At 42.3% G+C, this 17353-nt stretch overlaps 1 non-coding gene across 1 annotated transcript; it reads right to left on the bottom strand.

Annotated features, from left to right (window-relative positions):
- Nucleotides 1-380: 380 nt before the first annotated feature.
- On the bottom strand, nucleotides 381-452 carry TRNAG-UCC (transfer RNA glycine (anticodon UCC)). Its single transcript has one exon. It is a non-coding gene; the product is annotated as a tRNA-Gly (tRNA).
- Nucleotides 453-17353: the final 16901 nt, after the last annotated feature.

The following is a 17353-nucleotide window of genomic DNA, read 5'->3' as shown; positions in this document are numbered from 1 at the left end:
CTGAACGCAAGAAGCTGCATTTATGTCCTACCAACATGCCCAAATAGTTAGCTTAGAAAACTTTATTTCTAATACTTTGGGCTCATTGCTGCACGTTCCTCGTCTCCAATCGGCTACTCTGACCTTTAGCGCTAGTGCCGTTTGCAGCGCCCGTTCAATTCGCTAGTGTGTCTTAGCCGCTTCTTTGTCCTTGTCTTGTGCGCGAAAAGCTGCATTCACGACAGTACTGCAGCACTACCGCGCCACACCTAGAAAAACGACAAAACGCTCACTGCACTACCGGTGTATAACCCCGGTGATCTCTAGTTACTGATGCTGCTTAACTTCCACGAAAATAATAAAACGTAAAAAAAATCAAATTTAGGAACAAAAAGAAAGCGTGCGTCGGCCGGGAATCGAACCCGGGTCAACTGCTTGGAAGGCAGCTATGCTAACCACTATACCACCGACGCCACTGCTGCACGACTGCGGGGCCAAGGCATATATAGGTTGGATATATTTGGAACTACGGTGCGAGGAGCTCTTCGTCGAAGGCGAGGCAAAAAAAAATGGAAACAGGTCATCGCCATGTATTGACCTATTTCGCCGAATCGCCGCCACAGCAATTCTCCATATGCATATCTTCTTTCAGTGCGGGCTGCACGCATTGCGACTCTACTGTCCGTGATATTTGGTCTCGCAAAGGAGTGGACAGCTGGACAATGAAGTATGCAATGGCCCTTGCATAAACTATTCACTTGTACGCGCGAACGTGAACGCGAACAATGCTTTTGTTTTACTCTTACCGTAAAATTGTGGAACAGCCTTCGCAGCTTGCATCAAAAAGCGAGTAACTGCGCAAGCAAAGCAATAAAAGAAGAAAAATGGGACACACAGAAGGAAATGTACCAACTGCTCAATATCAAATAATATTTTGTTGCGCACACAGAAAATACACGCAGGCTCGTGAATGAAAAAAGGTGAGCCGAAACAAGGTAACATAAATGGCCAAGAACTAGGGCAGGATATTTAATATCAAGATCTCCGAAATCACTAAATCAGGATAATCATCAACGTGCGAGGCGATTTGCTTGATGAGAAGCAATATCCACGGCACGCTCACGCGAGTGTCCGTTTGATGTCGATGCAGAAAGCTGCCTTTATTTCCCCTGCACGCTGGTCACGATAACACCTTACTACACTGCACTGGTGAAGTAACGCCTCGCAACCACATTGGGAGCAATGTGCGGCTATGTGGCTGACTACACTTCCCTTTATTTAATTGGGACGTTCTACGAGACGATCTTTCGTACCGCGGCCAGTTTGGGCACTCCAGCAATGACGCATGACACGGGAATTTCATATAGAGCAGAGTGGCAACGGTAAACAAATCTTGTAGCATATTTTTCGTCACACATACGAAGCCCCGCGTCTTCTCTAGCGCGGCCGCGCGGACCCTGTATTGAAAGCTACATGCGATGGGGCCAGAGTCTACGTGTACAGAGGCCTCATAGCTTCATGTGCGCCGTGTTCTAGGTCGCTTAGTTCGCGTTGAAGCGAGAGGTGTTTCGCATGCCTGGATACCGATCCTATTACATGAATCGTACTGACCACCGCCGCGGTGGCGTACGGCGGTGGCGTTTGTGCTCTGTCATGACTTCAAACAATCTGAACTGCGAACTGCGGTCACAATTCAGTGTTGTCATGCCAGATTACAAAACACTGACGTTAAGGTCGAGTTCCACCATATTTTGTGTTCGTTATGATCCACCCTATGGAGATACTAGCCAGTATTGTTTTTTTCATTTTTGGACTCCATTCTGGACTTTGAAAACGACAACAAATGTCACTTAATTCTTGCTAGGGACCTCAATATAAACTGGCTGGCTAATAACAACGTAAAATTAAACCTAGAAATACTGTGAAACACTCACCTGTGTAAGAATGTTATATCGTCACCCACACGAATAGCACAAACGTCACAGACTATTAGACCACTTCATCCCCAACATTGGTACATCTTATGTGAAATATGGGGTCATCCATGGCGCGCTAAGTGATCCCCTTCCGATGTTATTCTCCGCTGAGCACATCATTAACACAAACAAACACTCAGAAAGATCATTTCCATTACCGCGCAATCAATCCAGACGCGCTGTCGGCGTTTCGCGATAGTTTAGACAGCTTGAGTTGGGTCGATGATCTTGAATTGAGCAACCCTGAAGAAGTGTATGATAAGCCAATGGAAAAAAATGACTTGGGCCTACCATGACTGTTTTCCACTTGTTTCCACAACCTAAAAAAGCTCGCAAACCCTATGGGTTACATCTAACATGCTGAGGGTTATTAAAAAGCAAGATCGCCAATCAGCAAGACGCCAATCTTTTGCAAACTAGGAACTTTGACACAATAAAAAGGTATAAAAAATACCGAATTTTCGTAAATAAAGAATTGCGTAACGCCAAGAGGCATTACCGCACAAATATTTTTTTAATTCGTCGGCAGGGCAACCTCGGCACGGCTGGAAGGTACTGCATTTTCTAACCAGGCAGTCACCCGAAACTGCCTCAAAAGTAAGTATAAATGATGTAGAATTAACCGGGCTCGACCTTTCCGATGCGTTTAATAATTGCTTCCTTTTCGTGGCACAGACGCAAAGCAAAACTACTAATTACTGCTGCATGGAGCTAAGTAGCGGTCACACTATGTTTTTAAAAGCTGTCACTAATGAGGAAGTTACTGCTGTGTTTGTGTCGCTCAGCAACAGTAAGACGGAAGATGCTTATGGCCTTCAAATCACACGAATTAAACACGCCATTGATCTAATTTCGCCCGTTTTGACGCATATATTCAACGCCTGCCTGCCGTTAGCCGTGTTTCCGCGTAACATGCAAACCGCAAGAGTAACCGTAATCCAGAGAAAAGGCAGAAAAGATGATGTGTCAAATTATCGTCCGATTTCCATTCTCCCCGTCTTTCCCAAAGGATTCGAAAACTTGATCCTTCAATGCTTGATGGCTTTTTCTGACAAGCACAAAGTGATTACTACTGCGCAGTATGGCTTCCAAAAAAATTAATCCACCGATTTAGCCTTACTTGCTCAAAAGGAGCCGATACTACACAATTCCGAAACGAAAAATATGGCGTTAGGCATTTCTTAGATTTCAGGAAAGCTTTCGACCTCATCAGCTACCACACCTTCATTCAGAAGCTTGAATACTATGGCTTTCGGAGCAAAGTGCTTTCTTTACTAATTTTTCATTTACAACATCGGACACAATGTGCCGGCATTCATAGACATTGCTCAGCATAAAACAAGTAACTTCAGCTGTTCTTCAGGAGAGAATTTTAGGGACCTTGTTTTTAACTTATATTAATGATATAGTTAATGTAGACAAATCTGCTGAATATATTTTATACGCCGACGACACAAGTGTGTTTTTCTCTGGACAGTTAAGCATCAATTTAGCTGAACGAGAGTATAGGGCATTGGGACTAATAAACACCAGGGCAAATGAAAATGACCTAAAAATTAACGTTAATAAGACTTCGGTAGCGATCTTTCACCCACGTTAAAAAGTTTTTGATATTCCGCCCTTCGTAATTAATAACACTGCAATTGAATTCGTTCGTCATTTGAAACTCTGGGAATGATTTTCACAGAGAATATGTCGTGGGACGACCACGTTGCTTACCTTGTGCAGAAGTTTTCGCGCACGGCTGGATGTTTGAGTCGCTATTGTTCATCTTTTCCCATTTCAGTCACTATACTACTCTACAATTCCCTGTTTTCCTCGATCATGAATTATGGCGCTCTAGTCTGGGCAACTACAACAGTTGAAAATTTTGATAAGCTATCGCATTTACAGAAACGTGTTATCCGCATAATAGGTGAGGCTCCTACTACCCCTACTATTCGCACAAAGCAGAACTTTTTATTATATTTAACATTATCCGTGTACTTTCTTTGTGCACCTATAGACTGATGCGTTATTACGAGTCAGAAATAAGCATCACAATTCATTAGCCGATTTAGCCGGCCTTACATCGCACCGTCCTTGGTATTGTACATGAAATCCCGAAAAACGGGAAGTTAATGTATGCCGCACAAATTACGGAAAACAAATGTTCAAATTTCGCTTACCGTCAATCCTCATCAAACTGTACGAAGAACATGCCCAAGATGTGATGAATAAATTATTCAGAGATTTACGTAGAATATTTCTGTAAACCGAACAAAAATGTACGTAGCAATATGGTTAGTTCTTTCTCTGTTCTGTGTCATGTATAGGCCGCCAATGTAAACTGAACCTTGCAACGTTTAACGCCCAAACCCTCTCGAGTGATGCAAGCTTAGCAGGACTCTTCGAAGAACTATGAGACACTGGTTGGGATATTATTGGCCTTAGTGAGATTAGAAGACCTGGTGAGGCTTGCACATTGCTGTATAACGGCCATGTCCTCTGCTATAGAGGTCTCCCGGATAAGAAGCAGTACGGGGTAGGATTCCTAATCCACAAAGACACAGCGGGCAAAATTGACGAATTCTACAGCATCAACGAGAGGGTAGCAGTAGTCGTAATCAAACTCAATAAAAGGTATAGATTAAAGATAGTACAAACCTAGGCTCCAACGTCCAGTCACGACGATGAGGAAGTAGATAAATTTTATGAAGATGTTGAATTAGCGATGAGAAAAGTGAAAACGCGGTATGCAGTAGTAATGGGGGACTTCAATGCAAAAGTAGGGAAAAAGCAGGCGGATGAACAGGCAATTGGCAACTACGGTGTCGATTCTAGAACCGCTATAGGTGAGATGTTGGTAGAATTCGCAGAAAGGAATATGCTGAATATAATGAACACTTTTTCAGGAAACATAGCAACAAAAAATGGCCCTGGAAAAGCCCTAATTGTGAACCAAGAAATGAAATTGATTTCATACTTTCTGCCGATCCCAGTATAGCGCAGGATGTTCAAGTAATAGGTAGGGTAAAATGTAGTGATCATAGGTTAGTGAGGGCCAGGATCCACCTCAATTTAAACAGAGAAAGAGTAAAATTGGTCAAGAAAGAACAGGTCAACTTAGAGGCAGTAAGAGTAAAAGCAGAAAAATTTAGGCGGGTAGTTGCAAACAAATATGCAGCCTTAGAACAGAGAGATGATGATGATGACATAGAGGTAATGATTGAAACCGTAACGAGGCTGGCTTCAGAGGCAGCAAATGAAGTGGGAGGAAAGGCACCAAGGCAACCAGTAGGCAAGCTCTCCCAAGCAACAAAGGACCTAATAAAGAAACGACAACGGATGAAAGTTTCAAACATAAGAGATAAGATAGAATTCGCGGAACTGTCAAAACTGATCAACAAGGCGAAAATAAGTGATATTTAAAACTATAACGTGAGAAAGAGTGAAGAAGCCGTAAAAAATGGACGCAGCCTGAAATCAGTGAGAAGGAAACTTGGCATAGGACAAACCAAGATGTATGCACTAAAAGATAAGCAGGGTAATATCATTAGCAATCTCGAAGATATAGTAAATGCAGCGGAAGAATTATATACTGACCTTTACAGTACCCAGACGACTCAGGAGTGCTCTATTCAAAACAATAGCGAGCAGTATACAGGAACTCCTCCTATAACTAGAGATGAGGTCAGAAAGGTCTTGCAAGGCCTGAAACGGGGAAAAACGGCAGGAGAGGATGGAATCACAGTACATTAATTCAAAGATGGAGGAGACGATGCTAGGAAAACTGGCGGCTCTCTATACGAAGTGTCATCGACTGCGAGGGTCCCAGAAAACTGGAAGAATGCAAACATTATACTAATCTACAAAAAAGGACGACGTTAAAGGATTAAAAAATTATAGGCCCATTAGCTTACTTCCAGTATTATGTAAAATATTAACCAAAATATTATCCGATAGAATAAGGACAACACTGGAATTTAGTCAACCAAGGGAGCAGGCTGGCCACAGGAAAGGTTACTCTACAATGGATCACATCCATGTTATTACCCAGGTTATCGAGAAATCCGCAGAGTACAAGAAACCTCTCTATAGGGCTTTCATAGATTACGAAAAAGAATTAGATTTAGTAGTGATACCAGCAGTCATAGAGGCATTGCGTAATTAAGGGTACACACCTCTTACGTAAATATCCTAGAAAATATCTACAGACATTCCGCAGCCGCCTTCATTCTACACAAGAAAAGCAGAAAGATACCTATAAAGAAAGGGGTCAGACAAGGAGACACAATCTCTCCAATGCTATTCAGTGTGTGCTTAGAAGCAGTATTCAAGCTATTAAAGTGGGAAGGCTTAGGAGTAAAGATCTACGGCGAATACCTCAAAATCCTTCGGTTTGCCGATGACATTGTTCTAATCAGCAACAATGCAGACGAGTTACAACAAATAAATCAGGACCTTAACAGGGATAGTGTAAGAGTGAGGCTGAAGATTAATATGCAGAAGACAAAGATAATGATAAACAACCTGGGAAGGAAACAAGAGTTCAAGATCGCAAGTCAGCCTCTAGAGTCTGTGAAGGAGTACGTTTACTTAGGTCAACTAATCACAGGGAATCCGTACCATGAGAAGTAAATTCTCAGAAAAATAAAAACGGGTTGGATCGCGTACGGCAGACATCGTGAGCTCCTGAATGGGAGCTTATCGCTACCATTAAAAGAGAAAGTATACAATCAGTGCATTTTACCGGTGCAGACATACGGCGCAGAGACTTGGCGGCTGACAAAGAAGCTTGAGAACAAGTTAAGGACCGAGCAAAGAGCGATGGAACGAAGAATGCTAGGCATAACTTTAAGAGACAGAAAGAGAGCAGTTCGGATCAGAGAGCAAACGGGCATAGGCGGTATTCTAATAGACATAAGAAGAAAAAAAATGGCGCTGGGCAGGTCATGTAATGCGCAGATTAGAAAACCGCTGGATCATTAGGGTAACAGAACGGGTACCAAGAGAAGGGAAGCGCGGTAGAGGACGGCAGAAGACTAGATGGAGTGACGAAATGAGAAAATTTGTGGGTGCTATTTTTTATTGTTATTTATTTATTGATTGATTTCTTTCTGTACATCAACAGAAATCGAAGCAAAAGCAAAAGGCTATACAGCCTTACAGAGGCTTTTGCTCCGAGATACAGTTCAGCAAGCAGGCATAAGCAGACATAAGATAATCTTTGAACAATCTAAATTGTCTCTAGTTATTAAAGAACAAAAAACAAATATCACAGAGTAAAGAAAACAAGCAGATCGACATACGTATTTTGTGACAGGCTGCAAAAAAAAAGAAGAAACACTGTGTGCTAAGAAATAAAACACAGTGTACATTGAGTAAGATAAAAAAGTCAATACACATGGAGGTTGTAATCAACAGTTAAACAGTAATTAAACATATTCAATGTAATCTTCAAGAAGAACTTGATTAAACCTATTTTTGGAAATTTGTTTATGTAGTTCTAAAATGTTGCCAAGTTTATTAAGCAGTCTGGGTATTTGATGCAGAATATGCTGCCGACCATAGGTAGTTCTAATTTTTGGTGTTCTTATACTTTGTGTACGGAGGCAATATTGAACACATCTAGAAGAATTGTACGTGGGGTATAGCTTATTATTTTGGATATGCAGAAAAAGCTTGAGATATTGGATTTGGTTAGCTTGGAATATGAAATGTTTTGTAAATAGCGGACGCGTGCTAAACCTTGCGGCTGACCATAATATCGTAATGTAATGTAATATCGTAATGTAATGTGTATCGTAATGTGAGTAATGTGGTATAATTCTGTGCTGTCGTTGTGCCCCAAATCAACACGCAGTAACTAAGCCTGGAATAGAATAGCGCATAATATAGCGCTTTCTTGAGCCAAAGTGGTAATAATCGACTTAACCTGTACCTACAACCAACATTTTACTTAATTCTAATGCTAATTTATTTACGTGTTCATTCCAAGACAGGTCTTCCTGGTACCATACGCCCAGAAATTTTTTAACCTTAACTTGCTGAAGCGTCTGGCCCTCAAATGAAACATTTAAGCTTATATTCCGTGGCTTATTGGTAGGTGCAAACAATAGGTAGTTAGTTTTACTCGCGTTTAGCCGTAACTTCTTGATTTTAAGCCAACAAGAAAGCTTACTTAAATAGGTATTTACACTTCCTTCAAGGTTAGAAATTTAAGCACCAGTAAAAAAATGTTAGTGTCATCGGCGTACATAATTATTTTAGGAGAATCCGGAGTGCGACACAGGTCATTTACGTAAATTATAAATAACAGTGGACCGAGTATAGATCCTTGTGGGACACCTTTGTTGACCTTGGCATGCAAGGATGTTTCCCGATTAATAACTACATATTGGTAACGGTCTGTCAAGCAATTTTGTAGTAATCTATTGGCAATACCAGGGACGCCGTAATTATTAAGTTTTTCTAGAAGAACGCTATGACACACGGTATCAAATGCTTTACGGAAATCTAGAAACAGTCCCATCGTGTAAAGCTTTGACTCGAAATAATTTAGTATCTCACTTTTAATATCGAGTAATGCAAGCTCGGTGGATTTGCCTTCTTGAAAGCCAAACTGGGCCTCGCTTATGATATTATACTTCTTAAAAAAATTTGTAATCTGCTAGCTATTAATAGCACTTGCAAACACTTTCGACAGTATCGGAGGTACCGATATTGGTCGGTAATTTGCAATTTCTTTGTCAGTACCACCGTTGAAAACCGGACACACACGACCTATTTTCAGTTGATCAGGAAAAACTCCAGTAGAGAAAGTTAACTTAATAATGTATGAGAGCGCGCGCGATATCACATCAGCAACGTATTTTACTGGCATAGGTTTGATGTTATCATGTCCTGCCGCACAGTTGTTTTTAATCTTGGTTATTATTTCTTCAGTCTCACGACATGAAATAGAATGCAAAACTATGGAGTTAGGTAAACCACGGTCATTTATCGATAATCTTGGATCATCGTCATCACATATCTCATTGTAACCACAACTAGTAACGAAGTAATCGTTCATTTCAGTTGCGACCTCTCTGTAGCCAAGGCCGCTAGAGTTAGCTAGAATGCTAGGGACGTGGTTTTGTTTTATTCGACCGGAAAGATTTCTAACCTCGTTCCAAATTCTCCTGGGATCATTACTTATTTTGCAAAATAAATTCTCATAATATTTGAACTTAGCCCACCTTAGTTCACCATTTAGCTGGTTTCTGTACTTTTTAAACTCAATAAATAAATTTATGTCGCGTGTCCTTACGAATTCATGGTACATGCTATTCTTTTTTTTAAGTAAGATAATAGTTATCCAGACTTTCTGCCGTTTTACATACCTTACAGATACCTGAAAAGCATCGTTATAACATTTTATCAGTTTCGACATGAATAGGTTGTATGCCAAGTTAGGATCCATTTCCCGGAACACGTGATTCCGCTCGGTTTGAATTACATGATGCCGGAACACTTCAAGTGTCCTAGCGTTGATCTAATGTGACCGCACTTTTTCATTAGCTTCGCGACTATCATTGGAAGAAGGAAGGGTACAAAAGATAGGTAAATGGTCGCTTACTTCTGCAACCAGCAATCCAGCAACGCAATGCGGCGGGTGTATGTTCTTCAAGCAGATATCAAGCAAAGTCGCAGTCTGCGCAGTGAGACGGGTTGCCTTAGAAATAACATTTTTGCAAGCAAACGATTTCGCTAGTACTGTTACCTGACGTGACGATGCATCCTGAGACAACATATCGATATTCACGTCGCCCATTACCACAAATGGAAAGCCAGTGTGACACAAATATTCCAGCACGTCTTCCATGAACTTGGCAAATCCAGATTTAGTTCCAGAAGGTGATCGATAAACGACAACAGCAAATGCTTTTTCTAGGCGTATCATAAGACACTCTACAACTTCGTTAATAATAGAAAATTGGGAGATAACTTCATGTTTTATTGACTGCTTAACGTAAGTAGCCACACCACCTTCTCTTCCTAAAGGACGCACTAGGCTATTGTAAATATAGTTTTCAAAGTATGGCGGATCGTCGCCTACAGGTAGCCATGTTTCATAATATAATAGCAAGTCAAAACTAAATGAAAAGGAGTCAAGTATTCAAGGACCATGTCTGTCTTGTTGCGTATGCTGCGTGTGTTTAGATGAAAGGTCTTGGTGCGCCTGCGCGCATGCCGAAGTAGATTATTCAAGGAATGGCTGTCATGATAATCATCGCTAGGCGTTGCTCTAACAGTGTTCATGAAACTTGCCAGCGTCTGTCAAATTTAGGCATGTTCAGATACTGTGTTTATTTTTCAATAGTTCCTCCTGCTTCAGCAGTCATCTTATCGAGGTCGTTACACTGTAAACGGAAATAACTCCGAGCTGGAGTATTATTGTCCTCTAGCGACCCCCCGGTTCGGAGTTTATTATGCTCCGTATGATCGGAGTAGAATGTTTACTCCCTGCGAGCGGAATTCTTGCGTGGAATTATGGGAGTTCTTTTCTGTCTTTTCTTTATTTGTTGCTTTGCTATGGACGGAGTTTTTTCGAGGTGCAACGGGAGTATAAAAAGAGTCTTCGCGTGAGTTTGCGCGAACATCTTTACATACAGAGGCTGCTGGTCAAATTTGGAAATACGCACACGAGACCGCGTCAAATTCGACGAAACAAGTCAATGAAAGCACATATATCATGACATACATAAACATTTCAGAAACGCCCAATGCAGAAATTTGAAAGACATCCCACGTACACGCGATACTCAGGATGCAACGGTGCCAGTATATAGCCACGATACTGTGTGCCTCGAAACCGCCTAGGGAGCAGCTATGCTGTTTTCAGAATTACGACTCACATGCTCGTTCATACGTGATCTGCCTCTCTGAAATTAACAGAATACCTTAATCAACACAAAACTGTTCATTCAGAATAGTGAAAGAAAAAAGTTAATGGCGTAATATTTCAAAATTATCATGCCATTCTGTGAGTGCTGAAGCGACTTCGCACACTGCCGGTGTTCGCGACCAAAAAGTAGTGCGTTGGTTACAGTAAGCAAGAAAAATGTAAGTGCGTGTGCTTCATAGCAAAATTTAATTTTTGCGATATAGTGGTAGCGTAGCAAGAAATTATTACGTGTGAGCATGACCCGCAGCAGCCGACGCAACACCGAAAAATGCGCAGTCATACATTTTATACACCGCACTACTTGCTCTGCGTCCAAGCAATCTCTCTCGGTTGTGAAAAGGAGCTACATCGCTGATCTGTCGAGTGACTCCTTAAACTCGGAGCCAGCAGGCATGCGTCTAAATCAGTGTCTCGGAAAGAGCGTAAGTTAATGCAATATCGGAAGCAACGGCGTGACCAAAACCTATATGCGCGATAACAATTCGATTCACATAGCTCAATAACAAGCTTTATTTACAGTACGCATACTTATGTCCTACCGTTTTTCTTCGGGCGAAAATATCCGTTCACAGATACATAAAAACAGTTGCTCGCACTGTGGTCTTTCTCACTGGCAACACAGCACCGTAACGAACTTGGGGTACGCCATTCATGTGGGAGTAGCACGGACGTCGTCGCTCGAACAGTGGCTGCGGTTGTCATTGCTACACGGTCCTTTCAAACATTACACCGGACGTTGTCAGCATGTACCCAAAACGACATAAAAGTCGCATTTCACGTACTGAAGAACACAAGCCAGGGTCATGCATGCAGCACGAAAACAGTCAGAACCTGAGCCGACATCACGAGCCAGTGAGTAGCTTCGAAGTATACCTGAGCCTTTTTCCGCACTTGAAAACGTTGCTCTTGCATTCATCGCTGTCAGCAAAGTGATCAGAGGTAACGTACTTGCAGATGAGATACGGTGAGCTTCAGGCATGCCTATAACACTTTCTGGAAGGAAACACGGGAAACAAATGGACGAAACGCTGTCACGGAACGACACTTCACAGATGTAAACAAACCGTCAGCCATTAGCACTGATGACTCCGCCGAACTCGCCCGGTCGCTGCCGAGGCGCAAAGCCTCATGGGAAGCGCCACGTGTCCAACCTGTTTCGGCGGAGGGGAGTTTTTTAAAACTCCCTGTCGGAGTTTCACGGGAGAACAAAATTTTTAAGCGGAGTAAAATCGAGTCATGTCACCCTAATACTCCCGCAGCTAGCCAGCGGAGTGAAACGAGGGAATGGCGCTGTTTTGCTCCCATACATTGGAGTAAATATTTGAGGAGGGGAGGTTTTAGGGGACATCACCTGTTAAAAACTCCCAGGTGGGTTTATTTTCGTTTATAGTGTAGCATTTCTGATTTTCAGTACAGGCGAGCCTTCGTTTCTACGTGAAAAGACATTGCCCCCTGATGTCCAAACAATTTTCCACCGCATTTCCTTCTTTTTCTGTATAGCTGACAACAGAAGCTGTTTGCCGTGTTTCGTCGGATGTTCATTGACATATACTGCAGAGGACGTCTGGCTGCCCAAGTCCTTGCTATCGATTCTGACTTTCTTTGATTTGCTTAAAACAGCAGCCTTCTTTGTCCTGCGCACAAATCGGACAATTATGTTCCTTTGGTCATGACGAGCAGTCGGTACTCTGTGACAGATATCGACGTCATCCGCAGTTATGTCTTCTTGAATGAGAACACCGATTTTCTTAACTGCTGCAAGTGGTTCAACATCAGGCGGAACCCCCTTAATTCCCAGATTATTTGAGCGCTGATATTGCTCAACCTCCTCTATCTTGCGGTGCAGTCCATCATCTTCAGCTCTGAGCTCTTCGTTTAGCCTCGTTACTGACTGAATATCTTCTCTGAGATCTTTCACTTCCTTCAAAGCATCTTTTATATCTCGAAGTTCCTTTCTCAATTCACGTCGTAAGTCTTCTATAGCTTTGGCGGTATCGCGCGCATCTTTAGACATAGTTTGCCAACACAAATGAAATTACTAGCAAAGCATCAAAGACAAGAACAGTACGTCCGGCAGCAGTGCACAGCTTGCGAAGTTTAACTGCTGCAAATGCAGCTGGAAATTTCTCACCTGAAAGAGGCGTAGATTTAGTGTGCGATGCCAAAGTGCACTGCTCCCGGACTGTGTCCGGTAGCAGTGCACTTTGGCATCGCACACATAGCGTTGGAATCGATTAGCGCAGGACAGGGGTAATTGGAGATTGCTGGGAGAGGCCTTCGTTCTGCAGTGGACATGAATAGGCTGATGATGATAATGATGAGGATGATGATGATTATGATAGCGTGAGTGTATACTTATCACACATTGTGCTCACGCATACTTAGTTTGGTGTAATGCGCATTGTTCTTGGGTTTCTTTCTTTTTTTCTTCTTTAAGTCTTTGTTTCCCGCATATTTGTGTACACCAGATCATTCATGCTTCCCAGCCTGATATTATTTGCCTTCGTTATTTATAGCACAATTTCTTTTGTGTGTGTTTGTGCCCATTTCTGTCCGTGAGTAGCTGCGTCCTGCAAATTCACTGTGTGCATTTCAACATGCCGCGCTTTCCACTCTATGCGTTGTAGGGGGCATATACCCACGCCAAGCATTTTCAGGGCTTTTTGTCCGTGCCCCTAAGCATTTCAGGATGTTTGAATAAACTGATTTGATTTGAAGGCGAATTCGTTCGCTGCGTCTGCCTCGGTTCCTCGCGCGAGCGTTTTGACAGCGTGTGTCAGCGGTCACCGAGAGAGATGCGTTCACATTTGCTTATGCGTGCGTGACACCATGCTGTTTAATTCAATTAGTAAGCCATTGTTTACAATTTAGTAAAGCAATGAACGAGGCTTGTTGGGGCCAGGTACGTCGGCGTTTTGTTCCTTATGTTCGTGCATTAGTTTCGTCAGTGTAACACTAAACGCAATACAATAATGAGCATTGTTCACAAGTTTATACGATGGATAAAACTACTATGCTTACTTCGTATGGCTGTCTTATAATTTGCTATCTATCGCAATCGATGCTTCTCCTTTCGGCCGAAACTGCGACATAGTTAGGATATCTAGTTTCTGTGGTGCTAGTCACAGCTTGCAAGAATACGCAACACACGCACATCTGTCGCCGAATACAACTGCGTAGGCGGCCAGGACACCCACTCTTTACCAATAACAGGCATTTCTTTCCTCTGTCAATTTTAAGAGTGTGCTTAAAGCAGTTGGATGAATGAGATGCCTCCTAATTTATTTACATATATAAAACTACGAAAGACAAAGTGAGCCATAAGACATGCATCTGAGAAATTTAATTGTTGCTATTCATATACGCTTAAAAAAAAATAAGACCTTAAGTGAAGAAGAAAAATAGAAGGCGTGCTCAGCCATGAATTATGTTCTTACCATGTGTAAAAATGTGCATAAGCTGTTAACTTGACGCAGCAAGCCATTGAAGGTTAAGGAGCGAGCGTACAATTCATTACGACTGACATAAAGCAATATGCGCGTATAGCGGTGACCTTATGCAGATATGTACTCATGTTTTCAAGGCGAATATTTATTTGAAAGCAAATAATTTATATTGCTGATAAGACAACTTATTTCGAGTGATATCAAATAATTACATTCTTTCTTGCTGCCCTGGGTGGCCAATCTGTTAGCTCCTTGCTACTCACACATACATAATTTAGCATTTGAACAATGTACAGAACGTTACCATGTGCACAAAATTAAGCAGTGTGATCACAGGCGTGCTCCCTCTCTCAGCCATGGCAGCAAACAAGGATGATCGACTTGAGACTGTTTGATATGGCCAGCATTATACATATCTGTTCTATTTTGAGTCATCCATATATGTAAAAAAATAAGCTCACGACATGATAAGTGAACTATTGCAAGTTCTCCTCAGGTTATCTAAGTTAGTTGGGCATAGGTGGCGTGTTGTTTATGTATTTATGTAGTAACAACCTAGCTAGCTGATGCACAGCCAAGTTTTAGGAAAATAAGAAAAATGCATAGCATGACATAAACAGCTGGCCAGTGACTGTACTTATTTGAAGCAAACCAAGATTATCACGTGAATTAGTAGTGAGTTCAGTGATGTCTCGAGGTGTGAAAAGATTGATGTATTAAGTGGTTTTGTGTTTGTCTTTCTTAATAAGCAGCTGCTTTAACATGCCCATGAGAATGAAATGAAGGCATATGCCGGAAGACAGGGCTACACAGAAAGTGAGAAAACATTCATTGCCATTTTTTTTTTCATTACAAACCAACAAATAGTTCCTTAGGTTCAGCTTTGTGAATAATTCAGAAGGTGTTCGCCATAAACACCCAAGATTCGGGAGCTCCATTATCTATTCACTATTCGAGTAACAAAATGAGTGATACCTCCTTGAGCACTGCGAAATATCGCACAGTAATTTGCAGTCAAGAGGCCACAGTGGCTCAGATGCTTTGCCAAACGTAAAATGGTGCAGAAGAAAAGATGCATACTGGTGAATTAGCTAGGCATTCCCATATATTATTGAAATTGGCACGTCACAAGTAATTCTTCGTTCCTTGCCGCATTGCTCACCATTGCAAAGATTCTTTTGCAATAATCATACTCGAGTTGCTGCTGCCCAATACAGGCGGGCCTGAGGGAACTTCAGGTTGCCCATTACAATGTGTATTACAAGGAGAGCTTTGACTTGTTTGGCTGTCCCATTTGGTGGTCCCATTCGTCTGAGCCCAGAACACGTTCGTTCTGGTTGCTATGAACTCCCAAAAGTCGTCTTCAAAATATTCTTTGAAATATGTCAAATGCGTCTGGGGATCTTGACAGTGTCGCGCGTGTGCGGTTCTTTCGATGTCAATTGGCGCTGAAATTCCTGTGCCTTCCACGACTCTGCTACTTTTTGGCGTGAATGTTGTGGTCGAGAAACTGTGTCAAACTTTTCGCTTTGGTCATTTACATCTCCACTGGAAGAATCGTCGCAGCTTTCGTCCTGTAGTCATTCTGGCTGGAATTTCTCCGCTTCATCGCCTGAGTCCGAATCGACGTCTAGGTCGGACTGGTCCCCAAACAAAAGCTCCTGAATTTCTTCAATAGTGGGCGCCTTTTCTGCAAATAAAACCAGAAAATTGTGCTCAAAATCATGTTACTTGTATGAAAAATCCCCATTAAGATATTTCTACCGCGACATTAGGAGTTATGCAATTTTAGCGCCAGAATATATTGAAAATCAAACGCAACTTGCTTGCACGGAGACATCAACAAAACGCGCCAATTGAATCCCACTGGCCAGTACACTGGACAAAAAAGAACATTGTCGCATTGCGAAAAAATTACTCAAAACCAGGGCAAACTTTTAAGAACGTTATTTCAAACAGAGTTTACTTACCTCGCACGAATGTTTTTTATTTGAATTGAGTGAGGAGGAAACGTTAAAACAAATTACTTACTTGAGCACGTTGCGCGTGGCTTTTTGGTCGTGGAGGACGCCATTAGAGTCACTGGAAAAAATTAAGAGTACCGCAAAGGTCCGGATTTGACTGGCAACACTGAGCGGCCACCGCCATATGCCTTCCAAGCCGACTGCGTCGCCGGAAGGCCGCCGTGTTGGAAGAGCTTGAGATTCGGTGACACATCGGGTTGAGTGTTTACTGAAGTACAGATACTTTGTGCCCGGAGATAATAGTTGCTAAGAACGAAAATAAAATGTTATTTTGTGCGAAGTAATGCAGCCGGTGGTTGTACGTTGTGCACGCCGATCGCGTTTACTGCTGGAACTGTGCTACGATTGTGGGCAGCAGTTTAGCGCTGCTATCGGGAGCTTATGCACGCGTTTTTTTCCCTTCCGCGGAGCGAGCGACGAAGGAAACATTTCGTCACTTCGAGCCGAAATGAGGCATGCTTGTGCTTTTGGGTATGAACATCGTGGACCGCCGTCGGCTTCTATTCAATGTTTCCAAGCAGGACGAAACTAACACCTGACAGCTTCACAGGCGCGTACGTTCATTGTATAATTTCACGAGCTAAATCGGATACATTTAATTTAGTTTGTAAACTGATACCGCGCGTTCTCGATTCTGCCGGGCGACTTCGTTCGCCATATACGCATGACACACTGCGACTGCCGTGTGCGCACCGGTGTTTGCCCGTGATCGAAAGACGATCTGTGCACAGCAGGCGTAAAAACCAACTTCGATTACCATTTTGCGCACTAAATCTTGTGGAAGGCCAATATGAGCCGTTTGCGTAATTACAGCAACGTATATGTACTTGTGTACAGTGATAATGAGCGAGAGTTTGCTACATTGCGATTTATGAACGCGGCTGTCTGGTGCGTTCATGAGCGGCTACTCTTCTCAACTTATTTATGACTGTTTTCTTAGACTGCCAAGGTTTGCTGCCTGTGTAAAAAAAAAAAAGCAGGAACGCCCGCTGGTGACGC

The sequence above is a fragment of the Dermacentor variabilis genome, chromosome 11, assembly GCF_050947875.1.
Source record: "Dermacentor variabilis isolate Ectoservices chromosome 11, ASM5094787v1, whole genome shotgun sequence".
In the NCBI taxonomy this organism is placed as follows: Eukaryota; Metazoa; Arthropoda; class Arachnida; order Ixodida; family Ixodidae; genus Dermacentor; species Dermacentor variabilis.
This window is presented reverse-complemented; position numbering and strand designations above follow the sequence as displayed.